The following is a 14678-nucleotide window of genomic DNA, read 5'->3' as shown; positions in this document are numbered from 1 at the left end:
CTGAAGCATTTTTAAGTTCTCCTAAAAGATACATTAGGAAATATCCTATTCTTTTCTCCTCCTGCAGCGAGGCAGATCCACTTGCCTACACTCCAATCTATGCTCCTTACTATCCCAGTGCCTATGACTATCACTGGGGCACCATCTGACAGCTCCTCCTGGGATGCCACACTGAAAATACAATGCACTATAAACAAAACAGAGTTGAGAACTAAATGCCTATGTGCAAGTTACAGGACTGGTGTTTTTTGCACCAATACTTGCAACCGCAACATATTTTGGATTTCCAGTTTGCAGGAATGCTTGTGCATACTTGCTTTCATTCCAGGTCAGAACAAAAACTAATTTCCAGATGAGATTTACATTGTGTGGGCAGTTTTGAAAAGTTTTGACCGGTTCCATTAAGCCCAGAACCAGCTATTGCAGTACATTAATTGGATCCCAATTGAAAGTAAACAAATGGATTTAATTAAGTGAGGGACGGAGACATTTAACCACAGTGTCATATACGGTAAGGCAGGAAAGATTTGTCACACCAGTTATATAAACTGTAAACTGAGAAAGGATTCCAGGAAGAAAATAAGGAATCACACTTTAATCACAGCCTTCAAAATGAGAGGTTACCACTAAAGTTTGAGCACAGATCTAAGAAAAAACAAGAGAAATTATTTCACAGCGAAAAAGAATAATAATCTATAAAGGTAGCAAGTAAAACCTCTTTTAAAATAAAAAAAATACTGCAAGCTAAAAAACAAGGAAGTTTTATTCAGAGCAGTAGAGAAAGAAAGGAAATGGGATAACAGAAAGGAAAGGAACAGAGGTTTTTATTGGGTTTAAAGTTAAGTTTTATGAAGTTTCAGTGGAAGTATTTCCACGGGTCACCCCAGGCTCCGGGCTGACTTCTCTCCCCAACATCAGACCTCCAAACAGTTACAGCCCTTTGCAGACTCTGCTTTGCTTTCGATTCACTGCAATGCTCCAAAACACTGCAACTCTTTGGGTGCAGGGCAGCTTTGTCAACTTGCATCGTAAAATAATCAGAAAAAAACCCCCAGACACAAAAGGTTTAATCCAAGCTAAACCAAGGTACTAGGCAGGGGAGTGGGAAGCAGGGATGGGGACATAAAAAATCCACCTGATGCCAAAGCCCTGCTCCAACCAATCTGAGACAGGTCCGCTGTCTTTGCCAGACATGAGCAGGGACAGAAGAAGGACACAGGGAAATACAGGGATAATATTTCATGCCTGAAGTATCTTTCTTAAGCCTCCCAGGAGAGAACAACCTCCACTTCATACGTATTTCCACGCACGAAAAGTATTTTCAAATGAAAATAAGGGTTAACCGCAGGGTACACAAAAGCTACACGGACCAGTTGCTAAGTCCCTGCAGCAGCCATCACAAATGCAGGAAATACGAAATGAAGATGACACTTAAAAGAAAACTAAATGTGTTAAGGTAGGAGATGCCTGTTAAATCACATTCTAAAGCTGGCCCTGGTGACCAGCAATACCAAGCCCTGATAACAGCAGGGTTATATTTGTGATTACAGGTCAGACTAGAGAGATTTCTGAACTATCTTTTGCCTCTTATTATGCAACACTGGCTGAGCTTTTTTCCTAACCTTTGCTGTTTGGTTTTTTTCTCAATGCTCAAATTATTTCAATTATACAGAAAATTCAAGTATCCAAAGTTCTAGTCTTGTTAACATCACCAAGAACACAGAAAAAGATAATAAAGAAACAGATGCTTTATTTCTTTTAAAAGACTTCGCTTGTGATTACCTTGTAATTAGGTTCAATTTGTCACACAAATAATAAGTTGTTTTGTGCAAGAGCATGAAGCTTCAGCAAGGGGATACTGAATTTTTCATACAAAACCTGAGTTTGAATATTAAATGGAAAAGTGTGTGTATTTTCAGCATTACCCGTGGGACTCTGGCAGCTCCTCTCCGAAGTGTCTGCAATGTGGAACCTATCAGGGTAATTCTTGGCTGACCGCATACAAACAATTACATATCATTACAGAGCTGTGAATAGCTTTTGCATGGATAGCATGGATAACATGCCTACGGTCTCCTGTTGCACTTGGCTCTGCCTGCCAGACCAGGGGAGCTCACTGAGGTCCTGCACAACCACGGCTTCCCCAGCGCCAGCGGTGTTACCCTCGCTGTCCTCCATCAGGACAAGTGCTCGAGCAGAGGGACCTCCTGCCTGCACCGTGACCAAAAGGGAGATTTTCATGTGGGATTCGAGGCACAGCTCCAGCCAGTGACTCTCACCCACCAGGAATGAGGTTCTGGGGTTGTCACCTTCCTGGTGGAGAGTCTCCAGCATGCAAACAGCCTTCACCTGGACTTACTGGACACTGCAGGGACCTTTCCCTGTGCTCTGCTCTGCACTTTTGTGGGTCTGCAGAGATCAGGTCCCACTGCGACCCCCATCTGCCCTGCTCCTGACACACAGCCAAGAGCCCTATCCTAAGGCAAATGTAAACCTGAACTCCTTTTCAGGGTGGTTTCAGCTCTGGTGCTCTGCCCCTCATCTGGTGGCAACCTGTAGAGCACATGGGCAGTTACAGCAGCTGAGATGTGCATCCTCCCTAACCACGTCAACATTACCACTTGCTGGAGCTGACAGAAGAAATGATGTCCAGGGGAATAAAAAAAAAAGTAACCATGATCCACTGAAAATCCAGAGTCTCCCTGGAAAGACATGATGTTAAGTGTTAATTATTGGAAGAACAACATTTGTGGGGGCATAAGTATACATCCTTCTCCAGAAATTGGTACCAAGCCACTGAAAGTCCCCCTAGATCCCACAGACTGGTCTGAGTTCTGCTGTAACAGCTCTACTTTTATATTCACTAGGGTTTTCCTTCTGGGCATCCTACAGCTCATAAGGCACACGGCTTAGTCCTGCTCTTCTAACAAGCCTTTCCGCCGGGTCTTGGGGTCAGAGTGTTCCCATAATACAATAAGCACTGTATGGATCTCATAAGCTCAAAGGCACAGTATGTTATGTGTTTGGAATTCCTCGTATGCTTTTATACTTTGTTTTACATATTGTAATTTTTATATGCATTACCACATTGATCCTCGGAAAATTAATTTAAAAAAAAAAAAAGATACATAATCAAAAGCAAACACATATTTTAAAACTCCGCCAGCGGCAAATCGTGTTCTGTGAGACTGCACTTTGTAACTGACAAAGAGAGCAAACCACCAGACTGTGGCGGTGATCCAGCGGCGTGGATTTACCAGGCTCGGGAGGGGACAGGATCCAAGGGGGCTCTGTTCCCCCCGAGCCCCTCGTTATATCAGCCCGACGCCGCAAAAGCACTGGACCCGTGACAGAGGAGCAGAAATGCAATCACACAGCCAAACCCCACCAAACCCCAGCACCACACCCCAAGGTATCACACCCCAAACCACTCGCTGCGATGGTGCCAGTGTGACCACCACACCTTCCTGGAGAGCTGGAGCCCCTCAGCCTTCACAGCCCCTTCCTCACTCCTGGTTAGAACCCTGGATCGGTGCGTTTGGCAGGGCTGAACACGTGGGAACTCATGGCTTTGCAAGGTCAGGGGCAAGACTTCCAACCCCCACGTCCTCTTCCCATCAGCTCCCCTTCCTGTGCCATGTGTCCTGATGTTTCATCTCAGGAATGGCATTCATGCAGCCCAGATCAAACTTCCTAACCTCCGCCCTGCTCCACTGGTATCTTCTCATTTCCAAAGCCGCCTCTCAGTGCTCTTGGCCCTCTCCCTGCCCTAGTTCATTCCAGAAAACATCTTTCTCCTCTCCTTTCCAGCACCCTTTCCCTTCCCTTCTACAACGCTTAGAAAAGCTGAGCTGTGCAACGCTGCCCCCTTTAAATTTAATGTATATATCCAAACCAGCACATCAGCTCAGTGTTCTTCTGCAGAGTCACCACTGCTCTTAAGCTTGACCCTGGAATTAAAACTTCCCATGCAGGAGCAGACTGATGCACCAGGAAGGCCAGTATCCACATCCACCTGGATACACAACACCAGCTGCCCCAAAGACAATGGCAACAAACCATCACTGCAGTCAGGCACAGAAAGGTTACTCATCTATTTTCCACAATCATATCCCCCTGCAGTGAGCTCCAGAGGATACACATTATGCAAAAGGCACACATATTATTTCCCACCTGCTTCCCTATTGGATTCTCCTGATGTCCCCTTTTCTTTACATGCAGAGGTGACTCCCAGACCTACAGCTGGACATGAACCACAAACAGGTGTCACCTATGCCCCAGGACCTGAGGATCAATGTGCCCTTTGATGACAAGCTGCTGGGACAAGACTTTAACAACAAAGCACAGAACACGTTAGGGAGACTCCCCCACTGCAGGGACCAGGTGTGGCGTAGATTTGGATTCCTTAGGAGTTCTTAGGAGTCAGCAAAGATGATGTTGCTAGGGAGCAACTAGGGTTGCTCCAGCCCTTTGGGATGGCATATTTCAGTCTTATCCAGCTCACAGAATGCTCCCTGTGACCAACACAGGTAGAAACCACTTCCATCCTCTTCCAAGGGCCACAGATTCAGCAGGTTAAACCTCCTTGTTAGCACTCAGGTAGAAGGATGCACCAGCCAAAAGCCACAAAGTGGACACCTGGCACGCCCCCTCCCACTGCACACCCACCTGAACTCTGGGCAACACTGCTTTTATTAAACTTCCTTGTGTACTTAGAAAAAGTGGCAAAAAATCCTCAGGAACTTCACCTAGACAAACTTTCTAATAAGGAAAATTAGATATTTTTGCAAAAAGCTGACAAGTACCGAGAAAAAAAAAAAGGGGGGGGGGATATGCCAAGATAGAAAAGGGGTGCTTTGGGAAGGACTTTTTTTCAGTCCATATATACATTGCAGATGAACCACTTGGCATTTCGGGCCTTTCAGTGGGCTCATTTCCAAGCACTGTGGCAACCACAAGAGTCTGCAAACGTTCCCCAGCGACCTCCCGTCGGCCCCGGGAAAGACTGACTCAAGCTGACCGGCTTCATGAACGTCTCCACTTGCCCAGGTCCCCATGGAGGCCCACTGTGCTGCTGGGAAGTGCCATTATTAAAAAGCCTTCCCGACTGGATCTGGAAATTCACTCGGATGTGTTTTTTCGGTACGTGGGACCCACACAAACAGACTGACAACGACCTGCGGGATGCGAGCGCCAGCTGGATCACCGGCAGGCAGGAACACTGTTCTCAATGGATATTGCATCTGTTGGCTGTTGAAATATCCAGGACTGAAAGCTGCATGGCACGGAATGACTGTGCCGGGACCACAGGGTGCCGCAGGCCAGGAGAAGGGGAAGTGCAAACGATGGCGAGAACATGGAAACCAGCTCTGCAAAGGCTGAGCTCCCCTTTCATGAGCATCCAAGAACAAATGTGTTTCAGTGAAATCAGACCACCACCACCATCGCCTCTACCAAGCAAACTGGACTGGAGCCGCCGCAAAGCTTCGCTCAGAAATCCAGCTTTTGACTGCTAATGAATTTTTTGGGTCCCTCTTAATCACAGCTGGAAGAACGACGGCATCCACGATCCAGAAATAACAGAACTTGAGCCCAGCTCTCAGCATCGAGCCCACCTGCCTTTTCCAAGGGCCGAGCATCTGACCAGGTGGGGGATAAAGGACCTTGACATCCTGCATTGCTTAAGGGAGGAAAAGGATCAGAGCATGTGGGGCCATTTGAAAACAACCTTCTCCTTCCCAGGTCCACAGAGAAAACCTGCTCTTCTAAGGCCAGGGGACATGGAGGTGGGACAAACCTACTGCGGATCTCTGGGGGATTTTTGCTGGACACAGGGACATTCAGCCAAACAGGAAGGCAGATGGGAGAGACCAGCTTGCTCCACACCCCAGCTCTGTGGGATGCAAAGGGAAATCAGGCTCAGACCCACCTCCATCCTTTCGCCTCTTCTGGATGGCGAATGCATTTCACATTAGCTAATAAACTGCTACATCTTATGTTCCTTAGCCTGCAGGAACGATGAATATTTTGGAATGTATTTTGAATGGTTCCTTGCCAGGGTCGAACAATCATCTAGAAATTTTAAATCAAAAGGCTGAAAAATGGAAACGTCTGTATTTCCACGGGGTTCACCGCAGTTTGAAAAGCACAACTCCCAGCAGAGGAGGCAGAATAACAATTGTCAGAGCTCTTGTGAATTGAGGCAAACAAGGGATACGTGGGAAACGACGATCCTTAACACAGAGTAAGAATTTTTGCCTCCAGGTGATGAATATATTACAGAATATCTGCTTATTCCTGCCCTTAATCTGTCTGAAATAAATGTCAGATACTCTAACCTGGAGGATCAAACAATTTAAAGGACCTGTACAGAAATGTGGGATATCTCAGCCACAAAACACTGCTTTTGGTCTGGTGCAGGGTTAGCAAACAAATGCTGCTGTTCTAGCACAATTTAATAGAATTTAAGCCTTTTTTAAAGGCTCTAGCTAATGAATCACATCCACTGCCCCACCAGCCACATCCTCACCTAACACAGGAGTACCTCAAAACCAGCAAAAGGTTCGATGTCTCACCTGAATTGGTTCACGTCGATCATCAGCCACCAGGCAACGAGGGCTGAGCAACCTTGGATGGAAAGTCTCCATGGATAAAGGAGACCATAAGTGGTCTGGTCTCACTGGAGCAGCCACAGATGGAGCAGGTCCAAGAAATAAGCTTCCCTCTCCCCCGTAGAGATGGGCTGTCTAGACACATTGGCAAGGCTGCGCTGCCGAGTTTGCAGGGCTGCATCCTTCTCATATACACCCTGTCAAATACAGCAAATTCCTGTCCCCCAGCCTGTTAGCATGGGCATTTTTTCAAACTTCCTAGTGTCACTCATGTCCAGAAATGCCAATTATGTTTAATGAGAAATTTTTAAACAGATTATTTTTTCTTGCCCTAGGAAAACATCTTGTGATTTTTTATTTTTCTTTTTAATCAACCCTCTGGCAAAATCATTGGCTGTTTTTTTCATTATCTGTGTTTTTACTTTTTTACTAACAATTAAAGTAAAAATAAAGTAAGTTGAGTACAAAGTACAAAAAAATTTTAAGCCAAGAAACACTGGTACGTGAATATGAATTGCAACGTAAATGTAGAAAAAAAGTTCTCCAAAAAATAAAAAGACTACTCATGAAAACCTATAGGAGTTAGGTGATGCTTTTCACTAGAAATACAATGTTTGAGAACATTTAGAGAGAACATGCCTAGCCTCAGGGCCACATTCAATACAGTATGCACGTGCAGATCAAAGCCCTCCTGAAATAAGTAAATGACCTTCCAACAGATTCAAGATTGCAGGGCTGATTAATGTGTGTTATACAGATTTCCCCATCATCAGAGATCCTTAAGACAAGTTAGAGGAACTTGTGTCACTGCTAAGGTAGGTTGAACAGCATGTGTAAATTCCACCTGGCCCTGGGGTAAAGGTGGACTGATGACACAACTTCATCAGTTCTCTGCCAGACTCACATCTCTGAAGCCCTCACCACTTTCCCAGCTTGATTACTTGAGGAGATGACAACAAAGCCAGCAAAAAATCAAAGCTGGGAATGGCAGGCAGGGCAGGATTTGGCAGCCTGGGAAACTCCCTGGCTCCGGCTTGCTAAAAGACTGTGGGCAAGACAGCCTGCTCCTCTGTGCCTTCATTTCCTTCCTTGCTTTGCCTCACCCATCTGTTTAGACATCCCACTCTGGGAGGATGTGCTCTGCCACTCTCTTTGTTCATAACACATCTGGCAGACAAAAAGCAAATCACTTCAGGATAAATCACAAGTGAGATGCACTGGCATTACAATCCCATCATTCATGCTGCTGACTTTCACAGCACAGAAAATAAATTAACAGCAAGTAATTAAAACACTTTCAGTGTATGGTATAAAGGTACATAGCAGCTACTTCATTTCGGTTACAAACGGCAGCTGGTGTATTTGTGAGCACTGCAGACCCCATTTCCTAGCCTTGCCTGGGCTAACAGGGCACAGATCACAGGGCCCCAGATCACTCTCAACCTCACTGACTGAACTCTCATCTCAGGCCCTGAATGTCTGGGTTGATTTAGAAAGAAGCAGGAATGGGATGGGCTTCCTCTCTGCTTCACCAATAGCATCCCTCAAGGGGACTTCTGAAATCACCTCCTCCCTAGGAAAGAAAGCTCAGCTGCTTCTGGCCGCTCACAGAAACCTCGAGAGCCCTCACATTCACCTAGGAAATCCCTGCCAATCTCTCTGGTCACAGGGGTAAGTGTGCAGAGGTGTCACCTGTCAGAGGTGGCTTCCTTCCTCCTCATGCAGCTTTTCATACATCCCCCAGAAAGAGGTACCAGGGATGGACAGCATGGCTCAGGCTGAACCCCCTCTCCTGCCAGTCCCAGGTCCCAGCCAGGTGCTGGACACGCTGAACTGGGACTGGTGAGCAGCTGTGAGCAACCAGACACAAAGCTCCTGGCCACGGGCCACCCCCAGCCTGCATCCCTGTGGACACATCCTCCAACCAGCCCCACATGCCAGCTCACTCAACACCAGCTCTCCAGGCTCCCATGCAGTCACAAAAATTGAATTCAGACGGGAAGACCGAGATCCCAGCATGGGAATCCAGTGTCCTAATGTGACAAAAACTGTACCTGCAGCCTGGACAGAGCCTGGATTTTCCAGGATGGGTCAGCTGCAAACACACGTCCACACAGTGAGGGATGCTACAGAGTGGTGTTGGGTGAACTGAAACATCCTCCATGCAGGTCCTGGATCATGCAAATTGCTATGCAATGACCACTGCCATGCAACGTGGTGTAACAGAGACCAGTGCTCTGAACCCCAAACCAGCTTGGAGAGAACTAAACCAGAACAGTCTGGTCCTGAAACAGGCCCTCTTTTTCTTTAAAGCACAGCTCATTAAATGTTTGCTGGAAAAACAGAAAAGCATTTTCCACTGAGAGGAGGACATCCAAGAAAAGCCCTTTCGGACATAAATTGGCAAGAGACTCCCAAGCATTTATCTTCAGCATAGAATGTGCTCTGTCAGGAGGGCTGTAACTAACAATACGCTGAAAAACATGCCACAGACTTCCCCTGTATTTTATTTGGCACTAAGGGGTTATTCCTTAGCACAAAGTATTCGCAACTGGCACTGGTTAAGCGAGAAATTACAACCTTCAAAAGACCTATTTAGCGTCAGCTGCAGAAAGTACGGAATTTGCCATCGGCTTCGATGACAACAGATTATGCCCCATAAAACGCTGCAAACGCGCTCAGCTACAATGCTCAGCACAAGCTGCCAGTTCAGCAGGGGGATTGGGAATTCAGTGCTTCCTGCCCCTTCTCAGGAGGCTGCTGCTTGCTTTAGGACTGGTGACATCCCTCTCCCCAGCTCTCCAGCTCACGTGCCTGCCAAGTTCAGCCACAGGGCTTGGGACAAAGCAAGCTGATTTCTGCAGAGGCTTTGCTGAGCCAGGCTTGTGCTGGCTCTAACCAGGCTGCAAAGAACCTTCTGGCCACACAGCAGCACATTGCTCCACCTGAGCAAGATACCCCGAGCTCGTTAGCCCTACAGCTCATTACTGCTAAGGAGGAATATGAGGAAAGCATCCCGTTCCTCCAGGTTGGATAGTCAGCTGGGACAGACTAAGGTCAAGCATGGAGAGTGAGTTACCTGGCTCTGCTTCCCATGTGGAGGTTTGGGAGCTCCATTACATCCTGATCCTGCACAGCTCAGCTGCATGCCAGGAAAAGAGACAGCCTCACTGTCCCTGTCCCGCAGGATTATTCCCACCTCCCCAGAGGAAGAAAGAACTCTGTCACCAAACTCCCCAGGCCCTCAAACATTTTTCCCCTCTGGCTTTGCAGGAAAGGAAACCTCAGAGTCAAAAACCCCTCCTGGTGTTTGCTCAGGATGAACACAGGAGTGCTCTGCGGAGACCGTATGCACGTGGGGAAGGGAAAGGCCGTCCCTCAGCTGGGCCAGCATTATCTTGAGTTAACCTGGAAAAAGCGACAGGGATTCTCAGTCCAGAAACAATCACCTCGGCTCTCGGAGGTGGCTCCAGAGAGGTCAGCCTGAGCTATGTGTTCCTGCTGCAAACCCAGAGCCCTCGGTGAGCTGTAAAATGCTCCCGTCCCTCTGCTGGGAAACTTTACTGTTTCCTTCCCCAGCCCGAGTCAGGGGCACACAGCTGCAGCAGACCTACACAAACAGGGGGTTACTGGGCAGAGATCCTCTGTTTACCTAGATGGATATTTAACTATTCAGAAGACCTGTGCAGCAAGAACAAAAAATAAAGGGGGAAAAGGAGACTCTTTGCAGCCAGCTCAGCCCGCGGCCGGCAGCCTGCCCATGTGAGCCACACACTTTGTAAAACCCAGAGCCTCTGGACGGTGTCTGCAGTCTTTAACTCCTGCTCCTGCAAGCCCAGGAATTGTCACCTGGCTTGAAATTAGGTGTGTCTGAGAGTCTTTACTGGGCTGGGGAGGTGGGACAGCTTTGCTGTGGCTGTGACCCCAGCACTGCTCACGCACAGCCAGAGCAGACAGAATGGAACCAACCCAAACGTTCATGGACTATAAGTTTGATCCTCTGAGAATCACACAGTTGTCTCCTTAAGAAAACAGCACTGAGACAGGCTCCAGACACGCTGGGCCTTCCCTCAGTGCACCCTCTGCTTCTTTTTAAACCTCAAAGCCGGACGGGTCTCATCCTTCTGCCTTATACACGCTGCCAGATATGTGGTGTCTTTTTTAATCCCAGATTTTAACACAACCCCAGAATCTGAAGTTCAAAATAAAAATAGAAAAAAAAAATAAATAAATTAAGAAATGGAGAGCCACAGTCCTTCAATGAGTCACAGCAATAGTGAAACTGGACTTTGGTCCTGCTATACTGGCACAGCACATTCAGGCAGTAAGTGACATTCTCTGGGCCCTCTGTTAGGGAGCCAGGCAAAAGCTGGTGGTAATGGTCTGTAATTGGCCCGTCATCCCAATTTAAAAGCTGAATAGTGACAGCTAAACTCACCTGCAGAGTGCTTTGATGCTCAAGCCACTTGCAGTCAGATAACTAATTACAGGCTGAAATGCCCAACTTGAGGCAACTGCAGGGGTCAGACAGCATGTTTGATAGGGCAGAGCCTGGAAGGCAGGCCCTGGAGTCCTCTCCTAGCTGTCTGTCAGGGAAAATACGGCCCTTTAAATTTACTCTCCTTACACAGAGGCTCAGAGGGAGACGGAGCCAACATTGTCAAATGATTGTACCGGAATCATGTTTTATTTCCCAACATCTGACGGGAAGGAGTGTATCAAACCGCATGTCATCTGCTGCCATGGGCTCATTCCTGAACCAGCGCCTGCTGAACTCACAGCGGATGCAGGGACCACTCCCAGCTTAGACACTGCTTTTACTCAGCAGATAGTTTAAGTGCCCCTGGTGAATAAAGATACTTTCCTGAATCAAAAGCAATAGGAAGAAAAACCCAAGTCTCCACATAAATTAAACCCAAGTAACATTTCGACCAAATCAGTTCCCAGCATTAGAAGGATTGCAGGAAACGGAGATGAAAAACCCCTTTCAAGCTGGAGAACTCATCCCCAATGAAGGATGGACGAGTTACTAAAACAAATATTGCATTTCATTGTGGATAACAGGAATCTGGTCCTGCCTCATATGAACAGGGGAGCAAAAGTGCTCCCAAGGATTATCATTTACATATAGATGATTTCAAGTCCTCTTGCTTGCTGAGCCCAGGCTGTGACACAACATGTGGGTTTCTCTCATAAACCCCTTCTGTTGCTCAGATGTTTGTTTTGCAGTTGCTTTGGCAGTTTAATTGAATCTGTTACCTGGGCACAGAGCTTATAAAATAGTAAAATTCTCAGTCCTGGGCACACATTGTATCCTTTCCTGATTACCTGCCAGCCTATGGCCAAACTCAAGAGTTCCATCCTCACTGCCTGCCTTGGGAGACCTGCTGCTGCACTCACCCAGAGCCATGTCCAGAGAGAAGGGTGCCCACATCCACCTGAACACACATCTATCCTGTAATTCCACCAGCACTGGCTGAAACAGGCCAGGCTGCCCCAAAACAGCACCAAATCCCTGCAACTGCCCAGGCGGCTCTGGGTCATCCTCTCCCATCTGGCAGTCCCCAGTACCCGAGCATCAGCCTCTCCTGCCTTCACCTACAGCCTGTGTCCAAAAACTCCCCATGGCTTCTACTTTTCACACAGAAAGGGCTTTGATTTCTCTCAAATCACTGGAGAAAATAATCCTGAGAAGTGTCAAGGCTTGAAAACCAAGCTCTTGAAAAAGTTACTACCGGTAGTAAGCAAACGGGTAACACCTCCTGTGTTTGCTAGAGCAGAGAATATGTTTGCATGGCACAGATCCTGCTACTGAGCCATCAGGTCTCCTGCTGAGGGTTTGCTTTAAACTGTAAAATAAAAAAAGTGGGAAAGGTTGTCAGAAAACCCCATCAAAGATCTCTTCCCCTCTCCTGGTTTTCCCTCCTCCCGGCTCCCTGTGCTGGCTGAGTTCAAGGCAGGCTGTGTCTTGCTCAAAGCACGACTTGCCACACTGGAGCGAAGCAAGTCGAGGATGGCCCTGGCCCTTTGAAGCAGCCACAACAGAGAGGACATCCTCTCCTCAGGGATGTGCCACACGGGGCTGGCCCAGCCACCGGGAGAGCAAAGCCAACATGGAATGTGTGGCAGGAGAGAGAGGAGGAGGAACCATGGGGCAGAGCTCACATCAGCCTCCAGCAGTAGCTGTGCATCTGGAGAGGAGACTGTGTCCTCAAACGGGCTGCTCTGGGCACCAAATCCCTTGCAGGTGCCTTCCAGAAGGGCAGCCCAGCTTTCCCAGCTGTTTTCAACTGGCTTTCCAGAGAAAACGCTTACAATGCAACATGCTCTTTGCCTCTGATCTCTCTCTTTGAGTAGTTGGCCAATTTCAACCACACTTTGAGGATTTGAACAGGAACTGTGAAGATAGTTCAGCTTTTAAAATTTTCTTGAAAATTTGATGGCTCACTAAAAGAAGAGAGGATTACTAATGCCAGCAGCAAAAGACCAAGCAGCTGAGCGAGACCAAGCTTTTACAAAACCCCTCAGAACCCAAAGCAGGACATTGCTGGAAGGAACATCCCAGCAGAGCTCAACTTGGATTGCTCCACGGACATCCCTGGCGGGGCACAGCATCAGGAGCATCATTGCCGACAGCTGCCACCTTCACATCACACCCCCTCACCTTCCCCAGTGAGGCCAGAACTGCGACTGAGCAGACCAAGCCCCACATTTTGGTCTCTTTAACTACTAAACCCGGATGAAGCAGCAACAGAGACAACGGGGAGCGGCAGCACCAACTGCATCCGTGTGCCCTGTGCAGAGAAGGCACAGAGCCCACGCTCTGTGGGACCCCGGCCACACCACACCGTCCGCCCGTGTTTTGCTGCTGTTTCCCGCTGTCACAGACCTTCCTGTGGGCTCGGACCAGTAGATGGCACCAGAATAACAGAAAAGCCCCTCGGTACCTCCCCAAATCTTCCCGCAGTATCACCCTCCGAACAGGACTGGGCACCGGACACTGACAGCAACTGAGGGCTTTTGTCCCTCTATTTTTAACGCCTGTTTGGAGCTGACCTCTACCGAGACTGCTAAAAGTTTTACCAAACAAATTCACGGAAGAAAAAAAAAAGGAATGTCAAATTAAGCGATTTCTTTCCTTTTTGAGGCTTATAAAATCACTTCTTCCCCCCCCTCCAACATAGATGCTACTTTTAAATAAAAACCAGAAAGTATTTACCCAAAGCATCTGCTTTCTCCATAATTGCTTTAATTCGGAGGAGGTTTCCCCTGTCCAGCTGGAACCAAGAGAAGTTCCCTGCCTGCTGCATTTGAACAGAACCTGCACTTCTTGATGTAGAAGCAATTCACTCGAGAAGTGCCTTTTTTAGGTAGGAAGGTCCCCGTCTTTGGCTGTTGTGACCATTGACATGGTTGAAGGAAAGACCAGCACTCCCTCCCCAGCAGCTTCTGCTCTACACTAAAGACAACACCCGTGACACCAGCAGGCTGAGCATCCTCTCAACTCTCTCCAAACAAGTGACAGGACCAGCTCGAGTCAGGGTGGCCATTTCCCCCAGGAGGTACCTGCCTCTCTCTTGCACACTGGGTGTGCAAGGATTTTTCTCTTTACAAAGAGGCTGCCCTAAAATAGGATTAACAGCCAGTGCACACCCTGCAGCAAAATCCAGCCACGTCATGGCCAGTTTAGAATGACCCTATTCCCACCCTGTGGTACCTCCTGACAGCCACAGTGGATAGCCATGTTTTCAGGACCTTGGCAAAGATGATGGTGGTCTCGAGGGATGTTCTCTGCGGCACAGACAGGACTCCCCCAGTTCCCATCTCAGCTGTGAACAAGATGTACCTGAGCACTGCACAGTGACACCAAACACCTCAGAGCCACGGCCACAGCTCTGCCTGGTGGAGCTTTAACGTACTCATGGAGGCACCAGGATTTTTTCAGAAGCTTGAATCATGCCTGGAGTCAATCTGGGACAAATTCAGAGACACGATTTTTCACACCTGGACTGAGTCTTAGAAGGAGTTTGATTATTTTGATCTTTTCCCCACATCCCCATTATTAAA

At 47.8% G+C, this 14678-nt stretch overlaps 1 protein-coding gene across 1 annotated transcript in view; it reads right to left on the bottom strand.

Moving 5' to 3' along the window:
- Positions 1–14678, bottom strand: part of PRRX1 (paired related homeobox 1) — a 37560-nt gene that overhangs the window by 9596 nt on the left and 13286 nt on the right. The window lies entirely within an intron of this gene.

Source organism: Pipra filicauda, unplaced genomic scaffold, assembly GCF_003945595.2.
Source record: "Pipra filicauda isolate LSUMZ 115617 unplaced genomic scaffold, ASM394559v2 scaffold392_size659746_pilon, whole genome shotgun sequence".
Classification (NCBI taxonomy): Eukaryota; Metazoa; Chordata; class Aves; order Passeriformes; family Pipridae; genus Pipra; species Pipra filicauda.
This window is presented reverse-complemented; position numbering and strand designations above follow the sequence as displayed.